The 9,144-nt window shown below is 39.6% G+C and overlaps 1 protein-coding gene across 1 annotated transcript in view; it reads right to left on the reverse strand.

The window, feature by feature from the left end:
- Positions 1-6,873, reverse strand: part of si:dkey-174m14.3 (brain-enriched guanylate kinase-associated protein) — a 74,562-nt gene extending 67,689 nt beyond the window's left edge. Inside the window, exon 1 of the mRNA XM_027003963.3 lies at positions 6,546-6,873. The gene's annotated coding sequence lies outside the window, so the exon portion shown is untranslated. The remainder of the gene's footprint in view (positions 1-6,545) is intronic.
- Between the last annotated feature and the right edge of the window lie 2,271 nt (positions 6,874-9,144).

Consider the following 9,144-nt stretch of genomic DNA (forward strand, 5'->3'; position numbering starts at 1 on the left):
TCACTTTCTATCCTTCTCTCTCTCCCTTCCTTCTCTTTCCATCTAGTCCTCTCCAACATGTTCCTCCTTCCTCCATCGCAGTCTGCACTTCCTAACTCCCTCTTCCCTTTATTTCTACTATTTTGTCCAGACTTCCTCACCCTGACTCTCTATCCTCTCTCTTTTTGGATACAGTTGAAAATACTTTCATTTCTACACTCTCCTCATCAATTAATCTTCTGTGCCCTCTCCCCTCTAGACCTGCTAAGTCCTCCCCACCTGCCCCCTGGCTAACAGAAACACTTCACTGCCACAGGAGAGAACTAAGGACTGCAGAGATGTGGTGGAGGAAATTTCACTTAGAGTCAGACCTTAGCTCATACAAGTCTCTCCTTTCCAAGTTATCACTGGAAGTAACATCTGCAAAGTCATCCTACTACAGAGAGAAATTCGAATCATCATCATCTGATCCACACAAGCTCTTCACTATTTTTTCTTCTCTCCTTAAATACCCCCCACCCCGCCTCATCTCTTACTCCGGAAGATTTTATCACCTTCTTTGAGGAGAAGGTTGTAGCAATCTACCAGTCCTTTTCCTCTGTTCCCACTCCTCCAACTAATGTGCATTCCCCAACATCCAACTCTCTGACTTCTTTTTCTCCTCTCTCCACAGATTAAATTCTTCAACTCCTGACTTCCAGCAATCCAACTACATGTCCGCTGGATCCAATTCCTTCTGCTCTGTTCCAGACTATCGCAAGAGATCTGCTTCCTTTTATCTCTGTCATCATCAAGAACTTCTTATCTTCTGGATACGTGCCTACTGCATTCAAAAACACCAGGATGGTACCAATTCTCAAGAAGGCCACACTTGACAGCTCCAGCGTTACCAACTACAGACCAGTATCACTTTTCTTTCCTCTCAAAAGCCCTTGAATGAGCAGTTTATAATCAATTGTCTCTTTTTCTCACCCAGAACCAGCTGCATGATCCCAATCAGTTGGCACATTCTACAGAAATGGCCCTCATAGTGGTAACTGAGAAACTTCATGCTGCTAAAGCTGCCAAACAGTCATCTGTTTTGATTCTTCTAGACCTTTCAGCAGCCTTTGACACAGTGAACCACAAAATCTTTCTCTCTGTTCTTTCCAGGCTTGGTGTGACTGGCTCTGCTTGGAGATAGTTTCAGTCCTATCTGGATGGACGGTCCTATCAGGTGACATGGAGAGGATCCACATCCAAACCTTGTAGACTCTCCACTGGTGTTCCATAAGGCTCAGTATTGGGCCCCCTTCTCTTCTCTTTGTATACTCGTTCTCTTGGTGATGTAATATCTTCTCATGGCTTCTCCTACCACTGCTATGCCGATGACACTCAATTATTCCTTTCTTTTCCACACTCTGACATGCAGGTCTCCAGACATATCTCAGCATGCTTGAGTGACATTGCATCATGGATGACAGCCCACCACTTGAAGCTCAACCCCAGTAAAACTGAGCTTCTGTTCATCCCAGGCACTCCCAACCCTTACCATGACCTCACTGTTTGCTTTGAGAACTCCCTGGTATCACCATCCGAAGCCGCCCGTAGCATAACTTTGGACAACCAGTTGTCGTTCTCAACTCATGTTTCTAATCTAACCTGGTCTTGCAGATTCCTCTTTTGTAACAAAGGAAGGATTCGACCCTTTCTTGCGCAGGAAGCTACCCAGGTGCTTGTGCAGTCTCTTGTGATCTCAAAGCTAGACTACTGCAACTCGCTACTTGCTGATCTTCCTCTAAGAGCCATCAAATCTCTACAGCTTGTCCAGAATGCAGCAGCACAACTGGTCTTCAATTTTCCGAAGTTCACACGTTACTCCACTGCTGCGCTCCCTTCATTGGCTCCCTGTAGCTGCATGCATCAGATTTAAAACCTTGATGCTTGCCTACAAATTCAAAAATGGACCAACCCCTTCATACATGAGGTCAATGGTCAAAACCCAATCTGTACCTCTAGTACTTCGAACCTCAAGTACGGCTTGGCTTGAAATACCTTGCTTCAGGTCTCATGGACGACAAGCATCGAGACTATTTTCTGTCCTGGCTCCAAGATGGTGGAATGAAGTCCCGCTTGCTGTCTAGACAGCAGAGTCCCTTGCAGTCTTCAAAAGCACACTAAGACCCATCTATTTGCAGAATATTTAAAGGTCAATTGACACTGCTTCCTTACTGACTAATTTAGTATTTATCGTAGGGCACTATTTATGCTTTTTAACAAACTCTTGCACTTATTGTTTATAGCACTTATCATTGTTTAAGGTAGACCTTATGTATTTTGCACTTCTAGGTATCAGTATTCATCCCTGTATTCTAGTTCATTGATATGTTTAATTCTAACCTACTATACTGTACTTGTATATATTCTATGAGTAAATGACAAAGCACTTTTGTAAGTCGCTCTGGATAAGAGTGTCTGCTAAATTCCATAAATGTAAATGTAAATGTTCCCTGAGTTTTTCTTTTTTCTCTGACAAAAGAGTATTTTTGGTGTTTTGGGTTTTGCTTTTATTTCTTCTTACATTTGGGCTGAGCTTCTCTAGGGAAAAGTTATGTTAGTGCTGCCAGTTTGCCATGCTTCATTGTCTAAAGCCTGAAAGGTTAATTGTGTACCTATTTATAAGCTCAATTTGTGATAGGTAGGAATTGAAAGTGTAATCTTTTTCATGTTTTTTTATAACAGTAAGTTTAATACTTATTAGTTTTTATAATAATTATTTTCATAATGATACATTTGGTATGATGAGAAAATGTATGAAAATCAGTTGTTCAGTTTTTGACTGGCAGTGCTGTTCCAGCTCAGATCCATAGGCAGAGACAACTAAGAACTACTTAAAACTCATTTGTAATTTTGGAGACTAAGAAGGCCTTTGACAAACACTCTCAAAACTGACATTACGTTATTATGTTTTTCCATAAAGTTTGCAAAGATTAATCTGGAATTATTTGGAAACACACCCCAGACTGACATTTCATTGACTTGGTGTTATACTGTGATGATTAAATATTCCCTTAATTTTTTGAGCAGTGTAAGTATTAATATTGGAGCAAAGACATGCAAATGCATTACAAACCTTTGGGATGAAGTGCAATGATCTCTGTAACTACATATAATAGCCCATTCTCTGATCTTGTCCCCACTCATTCATAGCTGAACAGAAGCATAAACCCTGCCACAATGGGATGAGGCAACTCCAAATTAAAACCCCCAATTTGGGATTTTGAAAGAGTAGGTGTCTGAGCCTCTTAGTATATTTTCATAGTTTAGAAACAATGGTATAAAATGTCTACTACTTAAATTTGGTATAGAATATTTACATATGTAAAGCAAATGCAATGAAAGGTGTTATCTTAGATATCTTTGAAATAAAATTTGAAATAAATTTGTAAAAATGTAAACATGGCTTTACAAATTCAAACACAAGAATCTACACAGTACTGGCAGGCTACAATAAAAATACATGTTGAGTAATCCAAGATACTCTCTCTCTCACACACATATCCAGGATTCTCTTTCTATCTCTCACTCACTCGCACACTCACACACTCACACACTCACACACACCCCAGAGAGAGAGAGAGAGAGACAGACAGACAGACAGACAGACAGACAGAGGTGAAAGAGATCAAGAGTGTTAACTGACCTGATCCATGTCTGAATTTAATCAAACAGAATTGGGAACAAGTTTTGGCCATAACAAAAATAAATTTTAATATTAATTTCCTTTTAAATAGATTTGGTTCTAACCATCTTTCACTAATGTGACCAAATGTGAAAGACTCACCTTAAATATGATTCAAACCTGACTTTACCAGAATGGAGCCACTTTAGTTATATTCTTAAATCAAGTGTCATTGCTTAGCGTGTAATACATGAAGGAGGAATAAAGCAGCCACAGCACCCGATTCCATAGTGAGACTGCACTGGATCCAGATATCTCTGGGGAACCATTGACTTCTCTAATAAAGAATAAAGACTTAAGCATTAATTCTCAGTCTTGCAGTCTATCTGAACTAGAGATTGGGTGGATGGAGGGAGAAAGAGAAATAAACCAAATTCTATTCCAGACCTAAACCCAATATGCAAAACTCTAATCCAGATCAAACATTAAATCCAGACAAAATCCTAAAGTTAGGCCAAACTTTAAAACAGATAAAACCTTTAACCATATCAAAAGTTCAAATTAACCAAGCTGTAAACCATTCCAAACCATTATCCTGCATTCCATTTGGAAAGTAGTGTCCTAGATAGGGTTAACCCTAACTTAGCCCTGTGTAAATGCTATTGAAAAGCTCCAAAGACAAAGGCTGTGCTATTTCACCCAAATGTAAAGGTAGCATTGTATGTACTCTCAGTAGAAGGCAATGCAATAATCTTGGTCCTCAAACTTATGGTGGACCAAATACATTTATAAATAAAAGTTAGTTGCCTATCACATAGTTAAAACTATTGTTACAGGAAACAGGCAACAACTTTATTTGCAGTGTACATTTTACTTCTAGCCAGCATTAATTAGCTAGCTAATTATGCAATCAGTAGTATCAGCATGAGTAAAATAGTTGTCAATAGATCCATCCTATTAGATAACTTAAAGACCATGCCTTCTATGGCAGAATCTTGTGTACCAAAAGGTAAAATCATAAGCCAAGCAAAATAATAATATATGTAGTAAAACTGTGATGAGTCATGCACATCAGAAAAAAAGAACCTCTCTGTAAGTATAGTATGGAAGCAGTTTACCTACATTTAAAGGAGAAGGGATACTCCTTTGAAGATAACAAATGGCACACAACTTAAATTGAAGGGTCTTGATTTAAAAGAGAACTCAAAGAGGTTGCACTGACCATCCCAGAACAGAGGTGATGGTCATTGCTATCGTAATTGCTATCCTATCCAATCAGTTATTAGTTCACAGTCATATGACTTTAACAATTTTCATAACATCATTGAAATGAATCACCTAAATATAAACCTATTTAGGTAGTTGTGTAATTTCCCACAACTCCATTTAACAAATGAATACTTTCAGAGTGGCGGAATGCAATGCAATGATCAGGATGATGGAAACCATTTATAGGTTTCATCTACTGTAGGTTTTCTTTATGGAGTTCTGCAAAGATCCTTGATTACCAGCTAATTTTAGTTTAGAACTTAATATAGTTGTATCTGTTGGGTTACAAAGGCTTCTATTGTTTATTTGTTAATGGAAAGTCCTACCTAACCTCTAAGACCTCCAAAGATAACCCATCCTTAAAATGTGTCTTTATAGGTAGTGGTGTTAGTCTGCTATTTATATTTAGTGTTAAAAAGTATTCTAATACATTCCTTAATGATATTAAAAGAAAACATTTGAATGTGCCTTTTCAAAGTCACTTGTGTTAAGATAGGACATTTGTTCTGTGGGAAATAATTACCATGACACTTTAGGAGTCTGCAGACCAGCTTCTTCTGATTAAATAATGAATGAGCATTTATTTTTGATATACTAGTTTATATTGCTGCAGTGTGGTGTTGGATTAGGTGTTGTTGCACTTTAAAAGCGTCTACAAGACGCCCCCTACACTAGTTTCCACTAAGTTGTTTATCTGTGATTTGATGCTACACATCTTTGCCCTTTGCCCTTCCCATGCTCTGTAAATAGAACATCTCCCAATCTCCTCTTGCAGAAGCAGCACATAAGCTGTTCTAAAGGATTTGCTTTGCTCATTCTGCATCTTTACAATGGGATCTTGGGTCCTGCTGAGTGCAGTGTGTGTCATGACCGTAATTCTTAGAGCACAGAAGGGAAGCTTTAAGATTTCACATTTGCATTTCATGCTGTGTTCTTTTTATATATGCAGACTGATGCTAGAATGTAAATGCCCATCAGGAGATTACCAGTTAAAACACTTCAGCTCATGTTCTGTAATTAATGTGAAGTGGGGATGTATTCCACCATAAAATCCTGCCAGCCTTTGTGGCATAAGCACAGGAGTCACATGGAAATAATGGTACAGAGAAAGGGAAGACTGACAGAACCACAAACTGAAGCTCATTTTAACAAGCAGCAAGAGTCCTGCCTCTACCCAACTGTAAAGCTCCATCTCCTGTAATGCTTTCTACACACAAACACCTATAACATTCTCAACAAACACACCTCCTGCCCTGTGCCTTTATGACTTAGAAGAAGACTTAGATCTTCATAGCAGAGAAGAGAGATACATAGAGCCATGGACTGAGACACATTCACACAAACAGGCACTCAGCACTAAACGCACACTCACACATGAGCACTAAGCAAAAAATATCCAGCTTTGAAGACATCATGAATGTTCTTGTACATATATCTTCCCATTCTACACGGCCTAATTTTCTGCAAATAGAAGCAGGGGAACACTACGTACTGTGGCAAAGAACTGGCCCCCTGCAATGCACTGTAAAACTGCTTTGACAAGCATTCAGAAGCTCAGCAGTGACTGAGATGGGCATGAAAGAGAAAGGAGAGAAAGAGGGGAGCAGAGAGGGGAGGAAAGAAAAGAAGGGCTTACCTCATGGTCTGCATCTCTTCATCAGATGCCTGCAGGGTTAATGCAAAAAAAGAGATAACAAACATACAGCAATCTGCTCTCTGCCAAAGGCAACCCTTCACTGCACAATCTGACTGACGCACAATCTGACTGCTTCTCTTGCTCTCTCTCTCGCTGTACCTCTCTGAATGCCTCTCTCTCTTTGCTGGTCTCTTTTCTACTTCTACAACGAGCTTTGCATATAAGGAGGGGAGGAAACATGAAAGCGATTTTTTTTTTTGCTGTCACACTGCAGATATAGAGCAATACACACTATTCACCTCCCCACCCTGAGAGACTCACTCAGTAACTGAACAGAGCCTAAAAAACAGCAGAGAGAGAGAGAGAGAGAAAGAGAGAAATGGGAGGGAGTGGGAAAGTGTGAGGGTGTATGTGAGAGAAAGAGAGGGCATGTGAGTGAGAGAGAGGTGTCGGATGAACAGGTGGCCTCATCTGTTGATAGAGGGACAAGGTATACAGTTTTCATCTCTTTGAAGCTGATTGCTTAACGGATTGATTTCGTTCTCTCTCTCAATATTGTAGGAGTGAGATTATGCCCAAAATGTTCACACCCTCATTCATATTTATAAGAGCGGTGTGCAGACATAATTTAACTGTTCTCTTTCTACTGCAGATTTCATATATTTACTACAGTTGTATGCCAGAACTCTCACAGCAAATATTGCTTGTTCACAGCTGTAAAACGATATCTTTACAATTGATGTGCATAATACTTAGTTACTAGGCAACTTGAAATGAATGAAAATATATGCTATGGCTTATCATTATAACAGCAAATTAGACACTTATTACAGTTATTCTATGTATTTGTTTTGCATCAACTGGAAACCAAACCCCATTTTGAGAGACATCACAGGAACATGCTTTTGTTACTGACAGGCACACAGACACTTTCTCTATCTCTCCTTCTCCCTCTTTTTTCACACACACACACTTCTTGTAGTTACACAGGCACATTTCTCTGCCCCCACAACGCCCACCTTTTTTCAACCAGTTGCTAAGGTGACGGCAAAGGCTCCATTTTAATCAGACAGTAAATTACGGAAATGTGGTTTTTCTGTTTCACTACAGAATGCTTGCTGATACATGTGGATTTATCATATAAACTGTCCAGGGAGAATTAGAAGCCAATATGCTGCATTGTTTTTTTAATGTTTTTCAACAATATTTTGTGAATGGCATTCACAACAGAAAGCAATATCATGGAGCCAAAGCAAAAGCAAACATCAAGTATGACATACACAGTTCAGCCAGTAACATAAAAATGGATCAAATTAGTGGACCATTACTTGGTCTATACAGCCTGAAACGTAACAGGTTCAATCCATTTTCTTTAGTTAGATTTTTTTTGAGTTGACAGTTCAAATGATATGCCTCTTTCAAAATGGACCTTGATACTTACAGTTCTCTTGCATATGCTGAAAGAATATTTGGAAAACTACAGTTCTGCAGCTTGTTTTTCATTATTGTTTTAAATTCAGTCTGTGCAGTAAAGTGCAGTGTCTGAGTGTGCAGTGTAATGCAGCAGTCCAGTGTTCCTGCTGCTAAAAGCTCAATTCACTGGTTCAGAGGATGAGTCAGGTACGGCCTGCATTGTTTACTACTCTACCGCTCATATAATGGACAATGCATCTCCATGGACAAAGCTTCTCAATGCCTGAAGAAGTGAAAATTTTTACAGTCACATAAAGCAGAAGGTTTTGTTTGGAAGCAGGGAAGACTCATCATGTTGATGTCCCTAGGCAATGAGGCTAATTCTGCTGGGGTTTCTGATGGAGCTTTGTACCACACCTCAACCACACCTCCATATTCTCTTCATGGAGAATGAGATCCAATCTAGGGAAAGCCATCTCTTTCTCTTTTTTCTTGAACATAATGGCTGTGTGCTTAACCTTGACCTTGTTTAACTCATGCCTCCCATGAACTCATGTGGTTGATATTCATATCTCGATATCCCCTTCGTACAGTCTTTGGGAATGCCTGCACATCCTTTAAGCGCATCCCAAGCTGGGCTCCTTCATGCTGGCCTCTACTTGGTAACCACTGCTCCCAGGGGGCTAACTGTCTGGCCTTGGCCTGGGTGCAGATGGATGGAATGAGGCTGGTTTGTCTGTGAAAGGCTCGCAGGCTGCAGAACTTGATAAGTCTTGTTGTACAGAACCCGAAAACTTTATCACCTGGGGTCTTTATCTTGAGCAGAGTGTTCTCTTCCCTGTGTAATACATAGATGAGCAGGTTGGAGGTGTTAGAGCCCACACTACTGCAACCACTGATGGAGCACCAGTTAAGGCATGGAGCTGCTGAAGATGGCTGAATTAACCGATTTAGCCAAGCAGGACTATAATGGAGATGAGAAGATTAGAGAACGATGAGGTGAGTCCTCTTAGACTGGCTGTACTGCATGTAGACTGCATGCCTTGGGTTGTCTCCTGTTGCTCTCATTTAATCTGCCAAATTATTTTAAATCATGAATTTATTTTAATCTTGTATAATTTATGACCATAAGAATTGGCATCAGTACTCTTGGAATTCTAAGATAATATGTTTTATTTGAAAGCAA

Source organism: Electrophorus electricus, chromosome 7 (genome assembly GCF_041902795.1).
Source record: "Electrophorus electricus isolate QZ-2024a chromosome 7, ASM4190279v1, whole genome shotgun sequence".
Classification (NCBI taxonomy): domain Eukaryota; kingdom Metazoa; phylum Chordata; class Actinopteri; order Gymnotiformes; family Gymnotidae; genus Electrophorus; species Electrophorus electricus.